The sequence below is a fragment of the Heterocephalus glaber genome, unplaced genomic scaffold, assembly GCF_053883595.1.
Source record: "Heterocephalus glaber isolate CG9 unplaced genomic scaffold, H.glaber_assembly_v1.0 deba00001497, whole genome shotgun sequence".
Taxonomy (NCBI): Eukaryota; Metazoa; Chordata; class Mammalia; order Rodentia; family Bathyergidae; genus Heterocephalus; species Heterocephalus glaber.
Window position 1 is genome coordinate 19744653 of NW_028258320.1, and position 27490 is coordinate 19772142.

The window sequence follows — 27490 nt, forward strand, 5'->3', positions numbered from 1 at the left end:
TTATCTTATTAAGGATTTTTGCATCTATGTTCATTAGTGAGATTGGCCTATAGTTCTCTTTTTCAGTTGGGTCTTTCTCTGCTTTGGGGATCAAGGTGATGCTTGCTTCCAGGAATGAATTTGGGAGTATTGCTTCCCTTTCAATTTCATTGAAGAGTTAAACAGTAGTGGCAGCTGTTCCTCTTTCAATGTCTTGTAGAATTCAGCAGTGAAGCCATCAGGGCCTGGGCTTTTCTTAGTTGATAAGTTTTTAATTACATTTTCAATTTCATTGGTTGATATTGGGTTGTTCAGAATTTTTAGGTGTTCTTCGTTCAACTTTGGTAATTCATATGTATCTAGGAATCTGTCCATTTCTTCTGTGTTGTCCATCTTATTGGCGTATAGGTTCTGGAAGTAGGTATTGATGATCCTCTGTATTTCTGCTGGGTCTGTTGTAATTTCACCCTTTTCCTTCCTAATTGCATGGATTTGGGCCTTTTCTTTCCTTTTTCTGATAAGGTTGGCTAAGGGTTTGTCAATTTTGTTGATTCTTTTGAAGAACCAACTCTTGGCTTCATTGATTTTTTGTATCATTCTCTTAGTCTCCATTGCATTGATTTCTCCTCTAATGTTTATAATTTCCTCCCTTGTATGAGCTTTGGGGTTGTCCTGCTCTTCTTTTTCTAGAAGCTTGAGGTTCAGCATCAGGTTGTTTAATTGGGCTCGTTCTGTTTTCCTAATATGCGTATTCACTGCTATGAATTTCCTTCTTAGGACTGCTTTCATTGTGTCCCATAGATTCCAATATGTTGTATTGTCATTGTCATTTAATTGAAGGAACTGTCTGATTTCTTCTTTAATTTCCTCTGTGACCCATTGGTTATTCAGAAGTGTGTTGTTCAATTTCCACGTGTTTATGAAATTTTTTGAGTTTCTTTTGCTATGCATCTCCAATTTCATCGCACTATGGTCTGATAATATACAGGGGATAACTTCGATTCCTTTGCACTTACTTAAACATATTCTATGTGTGGGTATGTGGTCTATTTTGGAGAATGACCCATGTGCAGCTGAGAAGAATGTGTATTCTGCTTTTGTGGGGTGGAAGACTCTGTAAACATCTGTTAAGTTCATTTGTTCAAGAGTTCGATGGAGTTGTAGTATTTCATTACTTATTTTTAGTCTAGTTGATCTATCTATTTGTGACAGTGGGGTGTTGAGGTCCCCCACTACAATTGTGTTAGTGCATATATGATTTTTCATGTCCATTAGTATTTGTTTTATATAGTTGGGTGGACTAGTGTTTGGTGCATAGATATTTATGATTGTCATCTCTTCCTTTTGGATTCTTCCCTTTACAAGGATGTAGTGTCCTTCTTCATCTCTCTTAATCAGTGTTGGTTTGAAATCTACTTGATCTGCAAAGAGGATAGCTACTTCTGCTTGTTTTTTGGGTTCCTGTCACATGGAGTATTGTTTTCCACCCTTTAACTTTCAGTCTATGAGTTTCCTTTTGAATGAAGTATGTTTCTTGTATGCAGCATATTGTTGGATTTTGCTTCTTGACCCATTCTGCCAGTCTATTTCTTTTGATTGGTGAATTGAGACCATTAACATTGATGGTTATAACTGAATTGACTTGTCATTGCCATGTCTTTCTCTTTTTGTTGGGTTCTCCCCCTTTACATTTAATTTCTTGTCATGCCAGATGGGTTCATTCTGCTTTGCTTCCTGGGGTTGTGATCCTCAATGTCTGTTCCTAGGATATTGTGTAAAATTCTTTGGAGTGCTGGTTTGGTATTCATGAAGTTCCTAAGGTGCTCTTTGTCATGAAAGTATCTTATTTCTCCATCCATTTTGAAAGATAGTTTTGCAGGGTACATCAATCTGGGTTGGAGGCTGTTTTCTTTTAGGTCTTGGAATATGTCACTCCAAGCTCTTCTTGCCTTGATGGTTTGTGTTGAGAAGTCTGCTGTGATTCTGATGGGCTTTCCTTTGTATGTGATTTGTTTTTTTTACTCTGACTGCTTGGAGAACTTTGTTCTTCTGTTGTGTTTCTGGAATCTTAACAATTATATGCCTATGTGTAGATATTTTTTGATCAAGGCTATTTGGAGTCCTATATGCCTCACTTATCTGTATGTCAAGCTCTTTTCCCCTGCTTGGGAAGTTTTCTGGCATTATTTCTGTGAAGAGATTTTTTATGTCATATGTACTCTCTCCTGTTTCTTCATTGAGCCCAATCAGTCTTATGTTATTCTTCTTTGCATCATCTAGCAGCTGCTGGATTGATTTCTCATGTTCCCTTATAATTTTGAAGCAATTTTTCTTTTCCTGGTCACTAATTGCAATCTTATCTTCTATATCTGAAATTCTGTCCTCACATTGGCTCATTCTGCTGTGTAGACTTTCAGTGGAGTTTTTCATGTCCTGGAAATCTATTTGCATCTGTTGTATGGATTCCATTTGTTTCTTATGTTGGGATTCCATCATGTTCCTGAGCTCCTCTGTAGATTTCTTAATCATATCTTGCACTAGGGGCACAATTTCTCCTGTTATCTGAGCAATTATTTCTGATTTCATTTTTTCCAGATCCCCCTTTGTTGCCAGTTCAGTGGGTCCAGGTGGTTGAGTATCAGAGTGTTCCATCTCATTTCCCTTTGGGGTTGCTGTAGGTGATCTGGAAGTCTGGTTTTGAGACTTATTTACGTGTTTTCTCATTTTGACTGGGGTGGGGGGCTGTTATCGCCTGCCCGGATTACCTCCTCTGAGCTGGGAGAGGTGAGACAGGGGCCAGGAGCACCGGTAGGGATGGTGACCCAAAAGCCCTTTCCTGTGGGCTGGGAGCAGCAGGAGGGATGGTGGCCGGGAAGCCCCTTCCTCTGGACCAGGAGTAGTGGGATGGCTGCTCAGAAGCCCCTACCTGTGGGCTGGGAGCAGTGGGAGGGATGGTGGCCCGGAAGCCCCTTCCTCTGGGCCAGGAGCAGCAGGACAGAAGGTGGCCCCAAAACCCTTTCCTCTGTGCTGGGAGCAGCGGGAGTGATGGTGTCCGGGAAACCCCTTCATCTGCACCAGGAGCAGTGGGGCAGTGGCTCAGAAGCCCCTACCTCTGGGCCGGGAGCAGCGGGACTCAGTACCTTGGTCTGGTGGTCTGGTTGTCCTCTGCATCTTTGTAGTGTGGAACCAGGTGGCTGCCTGTCTGCAGAGGGGTGATTCGGTGTCTTCCGCACAACTGGGGACCTCGGTAGGGCATGCACAGACCTGCCTGTCTGCAGCGGGCTGATTCGGCATGTTCTGTGCAACTCAGGACCTCGGTAGATCGTGCACAGAGCTGCCTCTCATCTATGGTTTTGTAGAAGCCCTATGGCAGACAGTGAAAAATGTTGTGAGTTGCTGACTTTTGAAGGAGTTGCAGCCTGCCAGAAATTGTCTTCCACAGTTGTGTGAGGGTAAGCAATTGTAGGCAGGGCATTAGAAGCATCTGATAGATATATAATAGTTGGTCATGTTTTGAAATGTGGACTAAAAAGCATTTATTCACAATGAAACCACTGTTTAGTATCATGGATTGTATGGGAATAAATTTTTTATCAGAGAACTGGAAGAGTTTGGGGGGAAAATGTAGTTGCTACTCTCCCTTCTCCTTATTCTTCCCAACCAAAACTCTTAATTATCCAGCAGTTTTTTTTTTTTATAAGAAATCCAGATGGAGCAGGCATGTTGGCACATTCCTGTAATCCCAGCACCCTGTGATACTGAGGCAGGAGGATTGAAAATTCAAGCCCAGCCTGGGCAATTTAGTTACATAGTGAGACCCTCTCTCAAAATGAAGAATAGAAAGGCTGGTGATGTATGTTTGTGTGAAGGCCCTGGCTAAATCCTTGGTGCCACAAACAAAAACAAAAACAAAAACAAAAGGAAAATCCCAGAGCCAGGCATGATAATACACACCTACAATCCCTGTACTGCAGGAGTGAAAGTTCTGGGCCAGCCTGGACTATATAGCAAGATTGAGGCCAGCCTTAATTACATAAGTGATAAGATTCTGTCTGAAGAAACAAAGACAAAACCCACCAACCAAACAACAACAAAAAGGAAACCCACAGAGGAGATTTTAATCAAGTTCATCAGTATTTAAGATATGTGAGCAAATATATTCATTCATTTAGTTACTATTTAATATTGGAAATTTGAAAATATAAACTTAATTTATGAAAGCATGAAGTCATTCATAAGGCCTTTTTATAGGTGTTTTATATGGGATAAGAGATTTTATAAAACACTTTTGATGAGATTTTGCCCTTACTTATTGCTTCTTTGTGTCTTTTAGATACCATTTCCAGAGTTATTACTGCTTTTACTACATAACTCTATGCCTTAGCTGTGGTTTCTTTGTATTTTGTAAGGGAATAAAGAGAAAATATCAATACAGTCTCAAGCTACATCCAACTACATCCGAAAAACCCCACCTATAGCACATGAGGCTTTGGGGAAGATATCTAGATATAAGCAGTAACACCAGCATTATGTAAAGAATGCCTACGTCAAACTTTTCACCTCTGGAGATACCAATGTTAGCAAAGTACAGTCTCAGCCAGACTCAGTTCCTAAATATATGTACCATTTATCTGGAATCTGGATTGTTTTCCAGTACTAGAATTGAATCCAGGGAGTGCTAAACTACATCCCCAAACCTTTTTTATTATTTTATTTTGAGATAGGATCTTGCTGGGTTGCTCAGACTGGCCTCAAACTTGTAATCCTTCTGTCTCAGCTTCCCAAATTGCTGAGATTACAGGCATATGCTACTACATATGGAATCTGGAATTTTAGTCCCAGTTCTCAAGTGCCTGAGAGGCACTTGACTAGAGTTCTAATTCCCTGCCCAATCTTGCCAGTTTCCAGCTGAACCATCTGAAATAGCATCACTATAATTTAACACACAGTAACATTGCTGGAAGGAGACTCCTACTGCAGTGTCCCATTCACAAGATAGTTGATTTTTAGAAATTGAAATTGGTTCTAATTAAATACAAGTTTGTTATATCCTCTGAACCCCCAACCTACTTTGATTGGGCTGCTTTCCAGGAATCTTGGGAGTTCAGCCCCATCATGAGGTGAATTTTTCTAGCTTTACTCTTGCTTGGTCCCTTATTGTTACTTGGTTCCTTCTCTTTCTTGTACTTGCTCACTGCTAAAATTGATGTGCATGGGCCGGGGATTTAGCTCAGTGGTTCCACCGCCTGCTGTGCAAGCTCAAGGACCCGAGTTCAATCCCCGTACCTGTCCCCCCCGCCAAAAAAATTGATGTGCAGACTGCCTAAATTGCAGTATGAACTGTAAACCATTTACTAGTAGTTAACATGATTAAAAATATTTATTGAAGACTCAACTATGTGTAGCTCAAATGCCTTTGACTCAGATTCTGGTTTATGAAATAAGGCCACATCTCCTTTTAAAATAAGGTCACATTCTAAAGCATAAGTAAGTCTAGACTAAGTGCTGGAAACTAGCTCCTTAAAGTGTTTCTTCTGAGTCATCCCCAGAGCTCTCTCAGTGGTGCTCAGGAAGAGGTCCAACATATTCTTCTGCTGTTATTTGCTCTTGGGCTCCAGGTCATTATTTCATTTCAGCCAGGACATGGATCCTTCCATGAATTTTCCACAGCATATTGTAACTAGAGTTCACAGAAAGAGGGAGAATATAGGCAACACAGATGCACTCTCAAACCACAGGACTTCAGAGAGAAAAAGGATGTTCCCCTCTTTTAGGCTAAAAGCATTCTCATCCCAACATAAATAAATTCTTTCTTTAGAATAAATAGCAATGGAGATATCTGTTCTCTTTAGGAGAAACTTCATTTCCTGATCAGTTGTGGTGTTGTCCTGTGGGTACTTTCCCCATCTCCTTTTCTCCAGGAAATTGCATAGTTGTCAGCACATTTCCTACTCTGATTGTGCTCTTAACATCATGTTTGAGACTTCAATGATCCATTCCAGTTTGTGCTATGTCAGTCCTGTTAGTGCTTTTCTTTCTCCCTTCCCCCATCCCCTCCTTCTCTTACTCTTTCTCCCTTTCCATTTCAGCTTTGAGGCTTTTGTAAACATGCAGTGGTTTTTAAGTCCCCTTTCTCTCTTTCTCCCTTGGGACAGTTTTGGTTGTCACAGTAGTTTAAGGGTACACCTGAGGGTTGGCCTGGGGTTGTTAAAGGAAAAATTATTAAATGATACTTGTTAAGGAATGCTAAAGAAAACTGTATTTCAGATTGTTGCTATAGATATACAGAGACTACCTATAGTTGGGGAGAGAGATTGGGCTAAACTACTGCAGCAAAGGCAAGTGGGAATTTATAGTCAAGTCAGCAAAGTTGGAATCAGTGGGTGGAAAATTACCAAGAGTAAGCATCAGAGATAAGGGGGATTCTGGCTAAGGCAACTTAGCACAATTCTTGCTGAAGATACCTGGGGTATGGTGGAGAATGTGGAACCTGATCAGATGAGGAATTTGATCAGATATTTTGTGTGTGTTTGTCTGTGTGTGTGTGTGTGTGTGTGTGTGTGTGGTCTTGATAAAACAGGGTCCTTTGCTGAAACTGGATTTTACAAGCAAGTGCACAGATAGGCCTAGGAAAAGGTTTAGAAATTTGAATAGTTTGACCAAAAAGTCTGTGTCATGCCAGAGAACTTAAAGCATTTGATATGTATGGAACTCTGCTTTATAATTAAGAATTGTCTCACATCACATGCAACTTTAATTATCTTGGTGGACATTCATGTATGCCTTTTTATAAATTTCAAAGTCTAGGAACTAACTCATTTTACTTATAAACACAGATTTTTTTTTTGCCCAGTTTTAATATAACCTGAATTTCTAGGAATAGAGCCATTTGAGTATATCAAAGGAATATTATTTTTATCTTGTTCTATATTGTATTGAACTAAGGGAGTTAACCAGAACCAAAGAAAGTGGGGAATGAAATAAGCAAGTTAACCAGAAATCCCCCAATAGCCTGTGCCTGAACTTTACCCTTTTTCCTCCCCAAATTGCTTGTTTAAAGTGATAAATGAATCAGCACATAACTTACCTTGTGGTTAAGAACAAAGGATAGGACATATCTTGTCTTGTGGTTGGGAACAAAGGACAGGACATGTTATACTGTAGCCCTAACTGTAAAGATAGGAATTTCCTGGTGGATCTCAAAAATTGGATTTTAATTTAACTTGTAATCTGCTTCTGTACTCCTGTGCTTGCTCAAAGATGAGATTATGATATTCTATTGTGTGGTTTTTCCCTTTAAAAACTGGATTTCTCTGCTTGATCTTTACCAAGGAAAATGGGAGTGTGAGGTCATTCTTGCTCATCGATTAATTAAAAGATTCTTTTAATTTGGACATTTTCATGGTGTGGTCTTTTTCACTGGGACAGCCATAACAGTATTGAGAGTTGTTCACCATTTCAGAAAAATTATATCACTAGTATAGTGCTGGTTATGGTATTTGAATTGACAATAAATGCATCTTACATTTATTATACCTGATTCTATGCCTAAGGGGGAAAAGTGACTGTTTTATGTCTTATATCATAAGTGGGTCTGATCATTTGCAAAATGAAAGTTATGTATATACATATATATAAAATATGTATATATAACATGTTTTAATGACTCAGCATAGATATTCAGTATGTAGTTAGTAACTATCATTTTCATTTCAGGATGTTAAAAAAGATCATTGGAAAATATTTATTTTATAAAAAAGGTGTAAATTCTGGTGTGTTAGAGGACCAGGTAAGTACATATAGGGAAAAAATAGTTTTCTTTAAGAAACAATAAAACTCTGCAGAGATGTAGCTCACACAATTTCTCTGCTTGACACAACTACAGTCATTTTCTTCATCACATTTAGATAGTCTTGCTTTACATTTGCACAACTAGAAAATCTATTCTCTTTGTTTCCTTAAAAAAAAAGATAAGTCTTGAAATTAGCATCACAAGACATGACAATTTCTTTAATACTTAGAAGCTATATCAAAAATTAAGTATGCTAATTCTATAGTAGTATTCTACATTCCTGTTTATGCAATTTGAAATAAGAAGCTTCAATGACAGTAAATGTTAATTTCATTCTAGGTGTTCTGTGTCTCTGGAAATGATTGTGATTTTCAAAGCTACATGAGCAAGTTGGATTTTGAACCATCAATAAAGATGCTGTGGTTTATTAATATATTCAAGGTATTGATAGGGTGGTTAATTAATAAAAATATCTTTTAGAGGGTGTGTGCTGGGAATTTTCATTTGCAAGTTGAAAAAGAAATAACAAAGTAATCAATAAGAACAGATATGATTGACTATAATTATGTGCTTGTTAAGGTTATTGACTAACAGCAAGAAGGGTTGCCAAAGTTAAGGCATAGCACCTTGAGAAAATTAAATGAGAAAAATTAATGAAAAAACATTCATTTTATCCTTTCTGTCATCACCAGGACAATAAAGTTAATGAATCAACTTCAGTAGTTTGTTCTGAAACAGTTAAATTGAAATGTAAACATTTAAGTACTATAAGCACTATGACTAGCATTTAAATGCTATACTTAGATTTACATGAAATAAAATAAAGGAAGAGGAAGAAGTTAAGTAGTAAATATAATCACAACAAGCACGGCAAAGATGTAGTTTGTACCAGGGTAGTAACTGTAAATGGATGGAGATAAGGCATAGATTTGAAGAATATTGGACAAATAAAATTAATAGAACATTGCTCTCTTATGATGCTGATAGCTTTTGCTTCTGCGTCGGTGCAAATGTACCTTCCTCTAGGAAATTTTCTTGGATTACCCCTTCCTCCTAGAGCTCTCCCTTCCTGCTTTGAATTCCAATTAAGTCCTGGTGATTTACTGTGTATTATAGTTAATTTGCATATGTCATGCAGTTGTGGACAATGCTACTACTTCTAGCTTTAATTCCAGTAGTGAAGACAGAACAAAGAAACAAAAAACTATGTCAATTTATGATAAGTCACTGGAGACAGGGGGCAGTGAGGTAGAGTAATCAGGAAATAGCTGTCTGAGTAGGTGAAGGATTACATCAAGAACGATAATGAGCCAGACACGTAAATAATTGGGAACAAGCCGTTTTAGGCAGAGGAATAGCAAGTGCAGTTGCCCTTAGGAAATACTATTGGTACTTTATGACTGGAAAGTATAACTGTAGTCAATGAATTAGAAGGGAGAGTATTGGAAGTCAAGGTGGGAGAGGTTGACAGTTGCCAGATCATACAGAACCTTGTAGATTTGGTAAAGAAGTTTTTAAATTTTTTATTTGTTTCTGCTGTGAATAATAGGAAACCATTGGATGATTTTAAGTAGGAGAATAACATGAGCTAAAGAATTTTTAAAAAATTTAATTTGTCTCTGCTATGAGCAATAGAAAGCCATTGGATAATTTTAAGCAGGAGAATAACATGAGCTAAGCTGTGCTCATGGATTGCAAATTTTGGAATACTATAGTTGGGCAGAGGAGATAGAGACAAATGAACATATTAATGATAAATTTTGAAAGGAATTGATGGGAATTCTTGGTGGCAATAAAGGAAAAGAATAAAGGTTGACTCCTAGGTTTTTGTTTAAGTAGTTGGGCCATGGCACCAGTTCTTGTTCTGGAATATGATGGATGGAGGGAAATAGGTTTGAGAGGCAAAAATCAAGAGCTTTTTTGGGGAACATATTCAATTAGAAATATATATTGGCTATCCAAATGGAGAAGATAGTTGGATGTATGCATTGGGGGTCATGAGGGAGGTCTGGTTCAGAGTACAAACTTGAGAAGCAGCATATGGGCCAGTTACTCAACTGATTTATTGAATGAACTTGTTTGATTGTTCTAGGTGCTGCATTTCATTTTGCTCTATTATATCTTCCTTTCTTATTTTCTAATAATACAGTGGATAGGTTGCTGCCATTTTCATTTCTTTAAAGGCCTTCTTAGTCCAGACTAACATTGTGAATTTATCTCAATTTGGCTCTCATCTCTCTTTCACCCAACACTGACCAGATGTCATCTTGAAGGACTTGGAATGCGAAGGGGCAAGACCACTTCTGCTCTGGTATCTTCAAGAGGAGAGGAAACAGATGACCTTGATACCTTAACTTTTCAGGTCTTCTAACTTTTTCTCTAGTGTTGGGGCTAGGAGAGGGAATAAAGAGAGGAGAGGATTCAGCTCTTTTCTTAACTTCCTTTTAGTAAGCCCTGAGTGAGGCATCTGTTCTCATATACTAGAAATTCCTTAGCATGTTATTGTAAGTAGATGGTGTCACTTGTTTTTCAGTTTGAACCTTATTTGTCAATTCTGGGAAAAGGAAAAGGTCCACTTAGCATCCTCTTATGGAACTCTTATAAAGCCATGGTATATGATGAGTTCCCTGAGCTAACTGTGTGGATTTGTTGGTAGACTTAAACATGGCCCATATGGCAGCGAAAGGGTTGGAAATCTCATGGAGTAGGTTGTGGAGTGAAGGAGGTGAAAATATGGAGATGGTATATTGAATAGGAGGGAGCTGTAGGATAAAGGCAATTTTTCTTTTGCTTGATTTTTAAATATTTATTTATTTATTGGTACTGGTGATTGAACCTAGGCCTTCGCTCATGCTAAGCACACACTGTCACTGAACCACACCCACAGCTCCTGTTTGATTGCTATCATTTAGGTAGAGGTCCTGTAGTGTAGTTTTGCATTGGTCATTAGAGAAATGATGATAACACAGTATCTGAGGTGGCAAAGAAGACTGCGAAGATGGGGCAAGAAGGGATCCAGAGCAGAAGAGAGATTGGCCTTTGATAGGAGCAAGGGTATTTCTTGCACTGTAATAGGAGGGAAGTCAGAGAAGATGGGGCTCCATGCTTGTGGTTTGTAGATCTGATGATGGGAAGATGTGGGACATCTCCCTGGATGGCTTCTATTCTTTCAGGGAAGCAGGAGAGTTGGTTAGCAGGTAATGTAAGAATGGGTGGGAAGGGGCAGTGAGAAACGTCTTTCTGTTATAGTACCTAAAATATTTGAAGCAAGATCAGATTCACTTAGATTCATCTGAAATGCCCAACAAGGTGCCAGAGATATTTATCACACATTATTTGGATAAAATAATTTTAATGATCCCAAACAAGAATTCTCCTTAGCTTTAAACCTCATTCTAAAATGTTATTATAGTTATTCAGAAAATTACATTTTTAAAAGCCCAAACTTGAAATTGCCAGTATTTTTATGTATCATTTGTAGGATAAAATAGCTTTATGATTCATACTAAAGCTATTTTTATTCTTAAGGGATTTTAATGACAAAAAGAAATGATTCTTTTCTGATTAAGAACTGAGTACATTCTAGGGGGCTTATTTTCTGAGAGGTTATTGATAGTGATACAGTTATCTTCTTCTTTTTTTGGGGGGCGGTACCAGGGATCGAACTCTGGACCCTGTAATTGCGAGGCAGTTTTGGTGCCACTAAGCTAAACCCCAAGCCCTATAATCATCTTCTTTTTGGAGCTTTCCTTCCCTGCCTCTAATCTTCTTGCTGACTGCTAGCACAAGGACCATATCAAGAAGTTCTCAGTACATGCAGCTGAATGTCTCTGTCCAGGACTATCCCTGATACTCAGAACCTAAAACACACTTTTGATTACCTTGGGAGGATTTCTATGAGTAACCTTGATTTATTCTCCCTCTTTTCTCTTTTTGTTCCATTTATTCTACTTGTAACCTTTGTTTGCTTGCAAGAGAAATGTAAGCCAAAACTTTCAAGTTTGAAAAGTATAAAAAGGAAACAAGTAAATAGGGAAGAAACATAAATACTGAATAAGACTGGGCAAGATGACAAAAAGGAATTACTGTGAAAATCTGGAAGGAGGCCAGGATGCAAAATGGTGCACTGTGTAGTTTACAGAAACTATTTAGTGTTCAGCATGCTTCAGTGATCACACAGAGAAAGCCAGATTTTGCTGGTTTGTTTGCTACCCTATAGTTAGCTATGGAAATTTGACATAGGTGATCTGTGTTTTCTGTCAGCAAAGTGATATAAATAAAAAGGACCATGGGGTCCTAGCCATGATTTGAATTGCTAGGAGAGAGCCCCTTGTGGCTAGAGTAGGAAATATTTCAGTTAAGACCTATCTTGGGGGATGTAGACATTTTTGTAAGGGACTTAAAAAGAAAAAAAAAATACTTTGCAAAGCTCTTTAAACTTATCATTTAGATATTTGTAATATTTAATTGTTTTGATAACACAAAGTACTATAATAAGGCTTTATCTGTATTGCTTCTCTGAGGAGTACAATGTAATTTGCAGCACTTCAGATTTTATCCATTTAATTCACATATCCACTAAAAAGTAGAAAGAACAGGAGCTTTCATGTTCATTTTGAGGATAGAAAGGAGAGGTACAGAGCAGGTAGGAAACTTATTGTGGTTTTATAGCTAGACAGGCTAGGCTTGTAATAGAATTTGGATATCTTATCTTGGGCTCAATTCAACAGTCCTGGTTTGAAAACATTCATTATTAAAGCTCTAAAACAAAACCTGCTATTTTGCAAGTGTCAAGTGATTTCTTTATTCAGGAAAAGATGGATTGAGAGACATAAAACTTACTCTTTGTTTCTCTGTGAAAAGAGGCTATTCCTAGATTCTCCAAGGGGAAAAAGTAGCTTTAAAAAAAATCTGGGGGAAGACAGTATGTTAGCGACTAAATCTTTAGATAAATGTTAATTATGCACATCTTAAAGGAAGCTACATAGAAAGCTACATACACTTATTTTGCAGGCTTTCCTGAAAATCATATAAAATGAAACCCCTTTCATAGTTGATTCTCTGACAATCTCCAGACTCTGCCTTTCCTCTTGGCTCCCTGGTATTTGTTCCAAGAGTGTCTGTAGAGCTAATAAATGCTTTCTTTTATTTTGAATTCAGCCCTTCAAGAAGAGGACTGCCAAAACTCAGATGATAGTTCATATTACAGTCACTACCTCTTATTTTAAAAGCTAGTAGAAGAAAGTCAGAAAAGTGGTAAAGTCCAAGGAAACACCATATAAGTTCAAGTATGGTGTTAAGGAATTGATGTTATGATAATGAATACGGCAAGAATATTCAGTATTGTTTGGGTGAATGTTAAAATATTGATCTGATAAATATTAAGATATTTTAAAAAGGATATACGAAATACAGAAAAGGATAATCATAGAAAAATTTTGGTGTAGAAGACTTTTTGGTGGCTTAATTTTGAATTGTTACACTTATGGCATTTTTGATAAATCTTCAATCGAATTTCTTTACTGATAATTATGTGGTTCCTCATAAATACTGGAAGCAGAGTGTGATGCTTGATGTAAGGCTATGAGAAAGTAAGATTTCAGAAGACAAATTCTATCTCAGATGTGACACATGGCCTTGATGCCATCATTAATGGCTCCAAATACATGGAATTTTATTTACTTTTTAAATTTTAATTTAATTTTATTTTTTTTGGAATTTTAAATAATAGATTTTTTGATGCAAACATTTCCTGGGCTCCTGTTATCCTTGCATTATTATTTTTTACTTTAAATAAGTCTAGCTTTTAGCTCTATTTAGAAATTAAATGGCCTTATTTTGGGGAGGGACTATAGAAATTTAAATCTATCTCATTCAGAGCTTCCTAACAACTATGTAGGTCTCTAGGCAAAGTATGTGTCTGGCCTTTTTCAATGAAGTATTTTCAGTAACAAGTTGTCAGTGAGGTCAGTGACTAGTGGTTCAGGATTAGATACCACCCACCCTGGCTTGTAACCTCCCCTTTCTTTCTTATCCTGGGTGAACAGCGCTCAGCTAAAGTGACTGCCCCACTGTCACTGCCCCTCAGTTTGGTATTTTGTAACTTTGTGACTATCAAGAAGATTTTTTCTACCCCCAAAGCGCCCTCTCTCTCTCCCTCCCTCCCTCCCTCCCTCTCTCTTTCTCTCTCTTTCTGGAAAATTCCCTACAAGAGCTGAATTTTAACCACATTTACTTTATAGGAAGCAACAACAGAAAGGTAAGAGTGAAGTTTGTGAAGAGAAGAGCTGGACTTCAGTACATTCTCATTTCTCCCTTGAATTTCTGTGTCTTAGTTATATATTGTAGGTTTAAAATGTGGGGTTCTTACTGAAGGAAAGATCACATTATTATATAAAAAAGGAATATTTTAACTGGTTATGATGAGAAATGTAGGTTTTCATGCTAATTATAAAGTTATAAATAACTTTCAAACTAGTGCCAGCGGAAGCTAGTAGCCAAGGTCGTGCTTTGCATTCAGAGAGTTTCTGGCTATAAAAAGCTGATTGGATGCTGTGCAGGAAAAGATAAGATATGGCCTGGATGCTTTGGCATAGGACTGGAGAAAAAGGAAGCAAAGATGAAAAATGAAGGGATTTTACTTTCAACCAAAACTTTATTCATAGTAAATGGAAGATGCTTCAAGCAAGAGGGGTAAAAAGCATTAACTTCTGAATTTAACATTTATCTTATATCTGTTATATAATTGACAGTAATATTAGGCATTCTGAGGAACTCATCGACCTCCCTTTGTAATAAAAGGAAAATCACTGTGTGTAACGAACGGGATGTAATGTTAATGTAGACAGAAAGGTAACATCTAGTAGGGTCTTGAGTGACTGTGAGCAGCTGCAGTCAGTTGCCACTAACAGAATTGGAAGAAATGAGTTCAAACAGAAACAAGAAAAAATTGACCATAGGTAGCAGGAAATTCACTGACTGGAGAGGTTTTGAATCACTGATATATGACGCTAAGAAAGACTTGCAACATCTCTGAGATACTTGAGATTCAATGGCTTGCTTAAAATATAAATGGGAAAACGTGGATTTCACATTAGCCTTGGTTCTGGTTTGTGGCTATTTTATTCAGTTAGACTGAGAGGTCAGTAAGTTGAGAATAGTTCTGATTTGGAGATGTGGATTATCACCAATAAAATCTGAATGGTGTATTTGGATGTGCTACTAAAATTTCATTACCCACTAAAAAAATTATCTCAGTAGTAGCATAGGAGAAGTTTATTAAATGAGGAAACTTAAAATGCAGAGACATTCTTATTTTCATTTGTTACCTTCTATGCATAGTCTGAGATTTCCGTCTTATTTGAGTCAAAGATTGGGATTTTAATAGTTAAACTGATTTTTTTAAGTTACAAAAGTAGCAAGTGCTCATTGTAAGAAATTTGAAAGCACAGAGAAAAAAAATTACCTGTAATCTTATAGATTTTTTTCTGTAGTCTTTTTTTTCTGTGCATAGCTTTAAAAGTAATTGCAATAATAATACTGTAGATAATACTGTAGTTAATATTTGAACTTTATTTTTTCATTTAACTTTATGCCAAAACATTTTTCACATAATGCTACCTATTCTAGGTAGATGCTATTTTATTTAATTTATTTTTATTTATTTATTTATTTTTGGTACCAGGGATTGAACTCAGGACCTGGCGCTTGTGAGGCAGGTGCAGTGCCACTGAGCTAAATCCCTGGCCCAATAGATGTTATTTTAAATTGCTGTGTGACATTCAAGAAGATGGATGTAATTTTATAAATCATTGCTGAAAACATAGGTGCTGTGATATGTTTGTGTATTTATATATGTCTTATGTGTTTATGTATATATTATGTATTTAAAAAATTTTTTTTGTATTTTATTGGTGCATTTTAGGTATACAATATAATTACATTCATCATTGGAAATTTGCACCTTTACATAATCTCTCTTGGTTCTTATTTTTCCCTATTCCCCAGCCCTCCCTTCAACCCCTCCATCCCTCCCTATTTACAAAGACTTTGTTTTCATTTTCTCATATTAATTCCATTCCCTTCTTTCCTTTCCCCCCCACTCCCTCTTCCCCTTTGCCCCTTTTCTTCCTATTTCACATTATTTATTATACCTTTTAGTCCGTACTTACACTATTAATATTTAAAATAATCTTTATTCCTAAATGTGGAGTAGTTGAGTTAGAGAGCATTCCATTCGAAGGCAAAGGTTATGATTTTTAAAATGTGTTTTTATTGTTTCCCTTTTAATGCATTATAAAGTTCCTTGTCTACCAAATAAAATATTTATTGAGTGTCTATGGTGTGTAAAACATTGTTATCAGGCACATAGATAGCGACATACTAATTGTAAGGATACAATGTCTTCTACTTAGAAAATTTCAATTTATAAACTCACAGATATCAACAGACCTACACATCAGAGTTGAAAGTGCTTCAGCTCTGCCTGAAACCAATATTACTGTTAACCACTTATATTGCTTTGGACCTTAGACCAATAGAATTTATAAATAATTTCTGCTGGAAGAGCATTTATTTACAGTTCTGATTTATATGAATTTTATGATTCAATCATGACAGAAAAATAGGAAATAGAAAGAAGAGTAAATACTTCAGTTATAGTAAAACTGGGAAATTAGCAGTATTTGGAGGAAATCTGTAGCCAGAAGAATGGAAAGAAAAAGAACAGAGGGCACCCAAGAACAGAAATTCAGTGTTGGGTTTTTCTATTTAGGGAAACATTAGAATGATTAGGGTGGGAGTCGGGGAAGATGAGTTTTAATTTTTTCATTGTTGAATTTGGGAATCATGGTTATAGAAATATAATATATTGAAAGAAAAAAGCTAGGGAATTAGAGATTAATAAATCATTGGAGAGAGTAGGGATATTATTTGAGAGATGAGGTATGGAGTTGTGAATTCGTAAAGAATATATTTTGCCCATATTAAAAAAATCTTTTAAATTGTGGAGTTTTATTTTTCAGTGATAAAACTGTGGATGGATGGGAATTCTAGTCTCTGTTCTCTATGGACCCCTGTTTGCATGTTTCTATTTTTTCTTTGGAATAGAGGGGATTAAGATTTAAGAAGAGAAGTTGGGAACTTAATCCTGTCTGGAGAGAAACTATGTGCTTCATAAAGAAGACTTAAATATAATGTTTATTTATGGATCATTGGCACATGGGAATATTAGTCCAGAGATTCAAAAAGTATAATTTTTTGATTTTTGTTTGGATTCTGTATTTTAAGGGATGTGGTACTACTGTAGGGTAGAGATCCTGAATTTAGCCAAGTTGCTAAATCTCATCAAAAGTGACAGATAATTGGGACTAGAGTTTTTGAAAATGAATAGGACTACTGTATTAGCCACTGTACCTGATTTTCACATACTTAATTACTCTTTTTAACTGCATTATTGCTGCCTGGAACTCAGCTAGTAATTTGTTACTAAGATAATCACTAACTTTAGAGAAGTAGCAATGACTTTAAGTTCCTATGTGCAAAATTGTAAATTTGTTCAGGTTTATTTGGCACCTCTTCCCACTTTTCCTGCCTTTCATTATCTTAATCATTATACCTGTGCTGTTTCAGTTTCTTCCTGTCATTGGGGAAATTGATTTGATGGAGAAAACAATGTTTAAAGAAAGACTCACAAGTTTGAATTTGATAGCTTTAGTCCCTCCTTTAAATTAGTGTTATTCAAAGTGTTATCTGCAGTTTTCAATTTGTTACTGGTTCATGCGAGGAGATAAGGAGCTTGTGCCAGAGCTTGTGATTTATAATTTAAATCAGCTATAGCCTAGCACTTTGTAGCAAGACTTTCTAGATGAAGGAAGCAGTCACTGATTTACATTTTAACACAAGCTTCTTATCTCATTGCAGATGTGCAGTTGCAGCAGCATTGCTTAAATTGCAGTCCATAAACATTTATCCCTTCTATTTATATGCATGAGGGCAGAGAATTGGGATGGAGGTATAAAATTAATTAGATAATGAGTTACTAGGTCTCAGCTGTTGAGGCCTTGAGGCGGTAACAATGCAAAGAGGCCCTTGATTTAGCTGGTTGAAGAGCCCACCGAATAACTTGAGAGGCAAGATTGCTGCTACATTGAGTCTACTCAAGTGTTGAGTTTGGGATTCATTCTAAAGTGCTGTACTGTGATAGACACTAGTGAAACAAAGGCCCTACTCTCATGATATTTCCTTTGTAGTGTGGCTGTGTATGTTTGTGAGTGTGAATGAAGGGAGAGTAAGAAATAAAATCAACTTCTCTGAGATTTCCCAGAAGTACAGGGATTCACCTTAGTGCAGGGCTAGAGCTCATAAGTTATGTTTGCACGGGAATTTTTATAGGATTAACTTGCTTTCCCACTAGCCTCTGCAGTTTCTCTTTTTCCAATATGGGATAACAAAGGAATATGTGATAGATACTGTTGGTTGCCTACGCAGTATCCACTCATTCTCCTCTTTTTGCAGAACTCCAAGTTAGTTCAAGAAAGAAAGGCCTTCTGCTTCAGCCTTCTGAGTGCTTCAAGTTTTCTTCATATCAGTATTTTATAAAATTTGGCTGCTATCATAATGGTCTTTTTCATTCTACTATGTTTTTTATTAATAATTAAAAATTTTTCTTAGTACATGTTTGCAGTAGATAATGATTGTATTTATCTTGGGGAGTTTATATACATGTACATAACACATCTTTTTTCATCCCTTTCCCCTCTCATCAACTATGTTTTGAAATTTTCATGTATAAGAAGGAGAATCATTGATTTGGATCCATATTTGTGTTTTTAAAGAAGCATCTTGAGCAAATAAAAAAGAACAAAAAGAAAGAAAAAAAACTCTTGAGTGGTTGAGACAGATAATTCTGATGATCTCTATACTGGGCCTTTCAAATTTTCTTTTTCAACTAGATATTTTCTCTCAGAACTGTATCTTACTGTCTTAAAAAAAACTTCTATAAACATTAAACATTTTAAAAATTATTTTTATTAGTACTTTTTTTTTTTTTTGGTAACAGGGATTCAACTCAGGACCTTGTGCTTGCAAGGCAGGTGACAGAACCCCTGAACTAAATCCCCGGCCCTAGTACATGTTTGCAGTACGTAATGATTATATCCATCATGGGGACTTGGTACATGTACATAGCACATCTTAGTTCTTTTTCCATCTCCTTTCCCCGACTTCCCTCGCTCTTCCATCTCTTGGTCTCCTCTCCTGTTATGAAAGGTCTGTTTCCCTATTTCTTATTTTAAACTGATAAAGGTTACATGAACATTTATTTTTATTTTAACAAAGTACATTTTCGCCACAGGTTTTCATTAAATCTAAGAGTCTAGCTGGTTTAAGCAAAAAAAAAAGAATTTCATAAATGACATTAGGTGTTTTATAGGTTCATCAGGAGAGCCAGAGACAGTGCAGTAGGAAATGATATTCAGCCATCCTGGGGGACAGTGAGGCAGAGCTTTTAAATTCCATCATTCCAGGTTCTTGGGCTGGCATGGGGGGAGCTTCTTTAACTGGAAACCTTCTCAGAAGGAACTGATACCTGTGACCTTCTAGAATCTCACCCAAGCCATGTTTGGTTGGTGAAATTTGGATTCTATTTCAACAAGAGAGTCTGGGGAGAGCAGGGTTTTATACAATTTCATTGTATATCCTTTGTAGCAGATACTATAGGTTTGCTAATTTAACATTTTTTCAGCCCTGGCCCAGTTTTGCTCCTCTACTATCCAGCTTCTACAGTTGAAGAGCAAAACAGAGTCAAGACTGGAAGGGGTGTGAAGTTAACAAATTGATAATATCTGCTATGAATAGTATATAACAAAATAAATCTCCACCTTCCCTGACTCCTTCAGTTCCCTGGCCCTCCTCTAACGGACAACCACTATCAATTCTCAATTTGTGGTACAAAAAATTAATATATCTTTCTGTATTGGTACTTTAAATTTATTTCATTTAAAAAATAGCTGACACTTGATTTAATTCAACCAATGTATTATTCCATACTATTTTGAATTATTTTAATGTAGTTTCTATCTGGTGGTAAGGGCTGATATTCTCTGGTCAGGCCATACAAATTGAAATGCTGTTGTATTCTTTCTTTTCTCTGATCAGTGGCCTTCCTCCACTTGGCTTTTGCCTGGGACCCCTGAGGCCTCTCTTCTTCAGCAAATAAGAGTGAACACTCGGCATAGAGGGGACGTTGAGACCCAGCCCCAGGTTAAGTTCTGATTGGGTGAGGTCTGAGGCATGCTGGTTATTAAATATTTTTGATATTTCACCCACTGTTAATGCAAATGGTATCTATTGGTTTCTGTTTATTTCCCAAGGCCTTTTCTGATCATCTAGTCATAGTTATAGTCACACCAATGAAAAGTATTTATTTAGCTATTTTAGGTTGTTTCTAGCTTTTTGTTACTACAAACAATATACCTTGACATGCATCTTTGTACATATCTTCAGATTCTTAGAAATACCATTGCTTAGTCCAGGAGTTGTACGCATACAATTTCATAGATCTTGCCATAATGCCCTCCAAAGAAATTTTACCAATATATACTCTGACCAACAGTATACCAGAAAGTTCACATTTATCTTGTTGAAGAGAGTTTCATAAAAGATTTAAAAATATTTTAGTGAAACCAGTTTATCCTCTTTAGCAATGATATTGAAAATAAAAGAAAATAAATTAGTTTTGTATGAATGGCTCTTAATGAACTAACAGATACTATCATGAGATCCTTGTTTGCTTTTGGAATTACTATTTTGCTACTTTGCTGGGTTCAACATACCATTTAATTTTTTGTTTTAATTTTCAGATCCTCTCTGATATTTGGGACAACATTTGTCAGTTCTCAGTCTTCTGTTACTACTCCCATCTTCCACTGTTATTCAAAGATGCCAACAAGAATTCTGTGATAATATATACATCTTTTAAAAATTGTTTTGTAGCAGTCATTCTCAATTTAAGGTGTTATTGCTTCCTCAGGGACAGCTGACAATCTGGAGATAGTTTTGATTATCACATTAGTGGGCCACTGGTGTGTAGTGGATAGAGGGCAGGGATGCTGCCAAAAATCCTACAACACACTGATAGTCCCCCACGATGAAGAATTATCCAGTCCAAAATGTCAGTAGTGCTAAAGATGTGAAACCTTCCTTGGTAGAATATACTCCAAAATGTACATTTATCCAAACAGTTAAGCATTCCTTTTCTATCTTTTTTCCTATCTTGTTTATCAGTTTTCTCTCAATATGTTGGCACAGTTTTTCCATTTTAAGGCCATTTTCTTTGGTAGACAAGATGAAAGCAGAGTAAAATAATTGTCACTTTTCTTCCTTTTTGTTCACTTGTTAATATTATAAAATCTTCCTGGGGAGAGGCAGGTTAGATCTTTCTTCTCCTTCCAGCCTCAAATACAACCTAAAATTTTTGTATTGTGTGAGTGTTCTTCAGTAATCTCTCATTTTAGGTTTAGCTCATTCTTCTGATAACAGTACCATACCAATGTGTTCATCTTTTACCTTCTTCCTTCTTTTGTGTGTCCTTTAAAAAACTCAGTTCTTTAGAAAGTTCCTTGTATACCATATTGAGTTATACATATATATATATATACATATATATATATATTTCTCTCTCATTTTCCCCTCATTTGTGATTGTAGTAGTTCAGTTTTTTTTTTTTTTTTTTTTTTGACCTGTCCTTTAAGGTCTGCAGGTCTGCAGCTCTGGAACATTCTTATATTTTCTGTGAACTGCTAAGCAATCTAAGATACTTGTCTTACTTTGCTTTCTGTTTTCTTTCTTGGCAATAATGAACTCTAAAGTGATATGTTCAATTTCTTTCAAGGTTCCTGTCACTTCCACTTTACTAATATATTCCTCTTCGTTGGTAAAAATTAAGTCTAGGGCACAGTTCCATTCTTTGCTTCTTTTGCTCTCTGAATGATAAAGTTGTTGGTTGAGAGATAAGATAATATTATTGTTCCAATTCGGATTTTGATTACTTTATTATCCTTTAGGTTTTGCTGGATTTTTAGATATATGCCAGGTATCTTTTTAAATCTCTCACTAAAATCAACTTTCTTTTCATTTTATTTAGCTTTTCTACCATTTCTTTCTTAGAATTTATTATTTTGGGTATTTTACTTAGCACACAGAGTTGAAGTAGTTTTAAACTTTCTTTTGTCTTGGAGATAATTTCCCCTTGTATCTTTAAGACATTTCCTCTTTTAAGTCATGCAGTCTTTTAAAGTCTGATTTTTACTTATTTTTGAAAGAAGATTTATTTAGTTTTGGTGTTTGTCTTAAATGAGATACATGTATTCCTTTTGAGCTCCACCACTATGAACTTTTGTATTACAGCATTTCTTTCTCAAGTCTTAAAGTGGAGGGCAAGCATCTTGCTAAATTTCTGGGTTGAAGTACATATCTAGTGGGGCAACTTTTCTCCTATTTCTATTTGGTGCTCTACTTGGAGGCAAGTTTTGTCCTAAGTAATTTGAAGCAATTCAGATTTACTTTTCTAAAAGAAACATGGAAACTCTAATCTTCAAGAGTATCGTTCAGCTTGTGTTTTACTTGAGTCTGCCTCTGCTATTGGAACTCTCATCTACCAGGGCACAATATATCATGCTTTTCTTGTCCCCTTTTATCCTGTGTTGCATTTCTGGGAACTAAAATCTGACTAAAGGTAGTTAGAAATGTATTTCTGGGAGGTGGCCAGGAAACACCCCTGGTAATCTAAAACATGTTTCCTATGTAGTGAGAAGGTATGAGCTGACTGGTTGTGTTTACCAGGCCCAAGTCTGATAGTATGTGAAGATACACAGGTGGGATGTGAGGATCTGGCTCTGTGGCCACTGTAAATTCAGACACAATTCCCAATTGGAACGAGGGCTGGAATCAAATTGTATATCCAATTTGTACCATTCATGAAATGGATAGTGTAGAGTGGCCATATTTAGCAAATAAAAATACAGAAATTTCAAGAATATAACAAATTTTATTGTGAACATTAGTAAGTCCCAAATATTGCATAGGACATAACTTGTGCTAGAAAATTGTCTATTGTTTGTTTGAAATTCAAAGTTAAGTGGGCATTTTGTATTTTTTCTGTGAGCCATAAGGTAAGGAAAAATGTTTCCCAGTGTTTGCACATCATTAATGAAATCCTTATCTTTTTGTATCTCAGCTACTGGTATAACTGTCTCTTTTTAGCTGACAAAGATTGTCCTTCCCAGTGTTTCTTCAGCTGCAGGGCTGATCAACACTGAGTTTGTTTGTTTATATTGAATTGGTCCTGGTAAAGATTTAGGGGAGAGAATTTAAAAGACCCTTACACTGGAGTTCACCTCTTGTGGCGTGCATTACTCCAAAAGGGGCTGCTTTTAGTGTAACTGAGCTGGCAGGCCCTCCTGACCCAACCACTGTGCTTAATAAACTAAGAATTTGAAGACATAAGTGCCTGACTTATTTTTGAAGGAGGAGGCTACTGCTATCTAGAAGTCACTGTGGCCTCTGACAGGATCTGCAGCAGTGAGAGTACAGAAGGAGAAAAGGTCATACTAGATGGCAGGGGATCAGTTTTCATCAGTAAACTGTGCCAGGGACAGAACACCAGCATCCTTCAACACAGCCCACTTGCATTCTAATCTACTTCTCTGGTTTTCTCTCCTCAGGGCATGCGAATCTCCCCAGAATTTTTCAATAATTTGAGGGACAAGAGAGATAATAAATAGATTTCCTGCCAGTCCAGCAGTTGGGAAGTGATTTTAACTTGACAAATTAAGAGGTGTGCCTCATTTTTGCCCCAAACTATTGAAGTAGACCCTACTATTATCTGATATACATTTTACAAATCCTACATCATAACAGATATGGTTCTGTAATTATTAAATTATGGTAAAGCTTCTTTTTTCCTTTTTCCCTAATGGCATGACATTAAAAGACTATATATATTTACTATGGTCTTGTTCCTTGCAGTTTTGAATATACTGCTTTTGTCAATAAATTTATAAAAGAATGTCAAATTTGAAGATTCTCAATGATTCCTGTATCTTTTTCTTCTTTGCCAACCTATATCATTAATATGTTTTAAAGACTCAGCTCAAAAAATCTATCTGTGGGCTGTGCATGTAAGCTCAGTGACAGAGCACCTGTTTAGCATTCATGAAGCCATAGTGTGTGCATGTGCACACACACACACACACACACATCCACACACAGACCAATAAACTGTAATGTAATCCTATTTTAACTTTGGTCACTTTAACATTATGTAATCTTACATTTACACATGTGTTAATTTACAATCTATTGTTTTTTATTCCCATGATTATTTTCTTAAGAAGATAAATAAGAGAATACAATTTTTCACCTTAGGCTAGGAAATAATTTCTTAAATAAGACCTCAATGCATAGTAATATAGTACAGATTGAAATATTTAATTCCATTAACATAAGCACTTCCTTTGTGAATAAAAGATACCATAAAAGAAGAGAAGTAAAAGTTGCCAATTGAGATGATAGATTACAACTAACTCATGTGAAGTGGATTGCATCGTTGGTCCCAATTCTTCTCTCACCCCTCCCCCATCCATGCCCTTTGCCATGGGACTCTGAAGCTCTTTCTACTAAAGATAGAATGCATTTTTCTGCTTCATTAATGTTCAACTTGGCCATGTGACTTGGTTTTCCCATGAGAATATAGAAGAGGCAGTCTCCAAATTGGAGGGTACACCGTAAAAGCCACTGTATATTTCTACTTGTCCCTCTTGTATTTCTGTCATTTCCTTGAGAAGAACATGCTTCAGGTATCCTTCTTGTCCATAGGGATATGAGAAAAATATGGATTAGATCTGGGTCTCAAAACTACAGCTTGGGGCAAACCCAGCCAGGTCCACCTTTAATTAGCCAGTTTTCAGCTAACTGTGAAAATTTATATGACAGAATAAATTTTGTCTTATGCTTCTGAGTTTCAGAATGGTTTGTTGTATAATATTATTGTGGAAATACCTGACGAATAAGACCATTTAATAAAAATTATTTAGTATAAGAATTTGTGAAAAACTTCTAAAAAGTTAATAAGAAAAGATGAACAATCAAATAAGGAACAATCCAGTAGGCTCAATGATGTGTGAAAAAGCAATTTATAGAAACCTGAAATGACCAATAAGTAAAGGAGAAGATTCTTAGCTTGCTTCACTAGTTATTGGGTAAATAAAAATTAAGACAAAAATAGATACCTCATTGTACCTATTAGATTAGTAAAAATTGAATGTCTAGCAATAATGCAGTATCTATAAGAATATGAATAAAACAGAACTTCATATGCAGAGGATTTTCAGAGGATATTTGTCCTGGACAAAGAGAAACACATGAGACAGTCAGTTGGTATTGTCAGGGATTATTATGAACAAAAGATTAAATTGAAAATGTGCAGGGAATTTTTAATAATCAGTAAGGAGGCAACCTAGGGGAAAAGAGAGGAAGGAAAAATAGGGGAATGATACAAGTAAGCAATTCATAGAGAGCTGTTTGGCTAAGCAACTTAAAAAGAGCTACCAATTATACTGGTAATCAGAAGTGCAAATTAAAACAACAGTGAGATCCATTTTGCACCTCCTATGTTGGCAGAAATTAAAATGTCATACAATAGCTTGTGGTGTGGAGGTGGGGACATGTGAACCCATGTACTCTGCTGGTGATGTTTTTTTGGAGACCAATTTGGAAATATTTATTGAAACTGAATTATTACGTACATTCTAACTCAGGAATTCTACTTCTGAATTGTGGTAGTTTGCTAGGGCTGTCAACCAGATAACACTGGGTAATTTAACAAACAGAAACCTCCCTTCCCAACAGTTCTGGAAGCCAGAAGTAAGGTATGAAAATGAATGTCTTATGACACTGTGTGTTAAGGTGGTTTGTTATATAGTATTATAGAAATCCCTCACTGATTTGATCAACAGTATGTGAAAAGGTAATTCACAGAAAACTGGAATGCTGAATAAATAAATGAAAAAATACTTAGCCTGCTTCACTAGTATTTGGTAAATGTAAGATCAAGGTATTGGCAGGTTTGGTTTCTCCTGAGGCCTCTTTGCTTGCTTGCAGATGGCCACTTTCCTTTCATGGTCCTCCCTCTGTGCACATTTCTGCTGTCTTTTCTTGGGTGCGTCCTATCTTCTTATCAGAATACCAATCAGACTGAATTTGGGCTCTTCCTAAATGGCCTTTTTTTAAAAAAAATTAATTTTATTGGTACATTTTAGGTATACAACATAATGACATTCATCATTGGAGATTTGTACCTTTACATAATATATCTTGATTCTTATTTTTTCCCCATTCCCCTGCTTTCCCTTCAATCCCTTCCCCCTCCCTATTTACAAAGACTTTGTTTCCACTTTTTCGTTTTCTCATATTAATTCCATTCCCTTCTTTTCTTTCCCCTACCCCTCCCACTTCCCCTTCCCATTTGCACCTTTTCTTCCTATTTCACATTATCTATTACACATTTTTATCTTTATCTATACTTTCAGTTACTCACACCAGAGAAACTATTTGGTATTTACACGTGTGTCCTATTTATTTCACTTAAGAGTATGGCCTCAATGTGCATCCATTTAGCTGTAAATGCTTCTCATTTCTCATTCTTTATGGCTGAGTAGTACTCCACTAACTGGGCTGACTTTAACTTAATCGCTTCTTTAAAGACCTGATTTCCAAATACAGTCATATTCCAAGATACTGGGGCTAAGTCTTCAATATATGAATTGTGAGAGGACACAGTTCAGCTCATAGCAGATTGTTTACCAGAGGGAATCTTGCATAGGCACCCAAAGAGACATGTATAAGAGTGTTTATTACTGCCTTGCTTCCCATAGTAAAGAGTTTGTTACTATGTAAATGTTCTTGTATGAACAGATGAAATAGGCTATACAGGGATATTGTGGAAAATAAAGGAGCAGATTAAATCCAGTATATTATTTGGGAACTCATTTTTATTAAATGACAAGTCTGGAGGAAAGAAATTCAAATCCAATGACATCAAGGACCCAAGCTCTTTCTGTAATTCTGTTCTGTCTCCTTTCTCAGCTTTGTAGTAAGGCTGTTTTATTTCTAGGTGTCATACTATAGTCAGAACAAGAAAAGAACAAGGGTTATGGCAAGCACATCTGACTCATTTTTTATAGGGAAAGCAAAAGCTTTCTCCTCAGCAGACATCTGCCACCATCTAATTGGCCAGCATTCTCTTACATGCCATTCGAGTTGCAAAAACAGCTGGGAAATCAAGTGTCTTACTTCCATGGCAGAAAAAGGCAAGGGAGAGTAAGGTGGGGACTATGTACTGAGTAAGTAAACATGCAGATAATGTTGAGTGAAAGAGAGAGAGAGAGAGAAAGAGGTTCAAAGAGATGGAAAGTACTATATTGTTTGTGTAAATTTAAAAACCTATGTACACATAAAGTTAATATATATATATATATATATATATATATCATATGTAAAAAAAGTTATGGCAAGTTGGTTGTAAAGGGACCCATTAACTGCTATAAGAATTGGGGAGAGTAATGAAACTGAGGTTGGGGAATACAGACTAGAACAACAAAACATGAAACAGGCTTTTCACAGACCAGTTCCACTACTGTGCTTGAACCGAGGAGCTTGATT

At 36.3% G+C, this 27490-nt stretch overlaps 1 protein-coding gene across 10 annotated transcripts in view; it reads left to right on the forward strand.

Annotated features, from left to right (window-relative positions):
• Ctnna3 (catenin alpha 3) overlaps positions 1–27490 on the forward strand; it is a 1794873-nt gene that overhangs the window by 26277 nt on the left and 1741106 nt on the right. Inside the window, exons 1-2 of one of the 10 annotated variants that reach the window (XM_087185502.1) lie at positions 13799–14030; positions 19928–20048. The exons of 6 other annotated variants lie outside the window; for them this stretch is intronic. The gene's annotated coding sequence lies outside the window, so the exon portion shown is untranslated. Of the gene's footprint in view, positions 1–8110; positions 8213–13794; positions 14031–19927; positions 20049–27490 lie in introns of those variants that run through there. 3 more of the 10 variants (XM_087185501.1, XM_087185503.1, XM_087185500.1) reach the window with 3 other exon arrangements.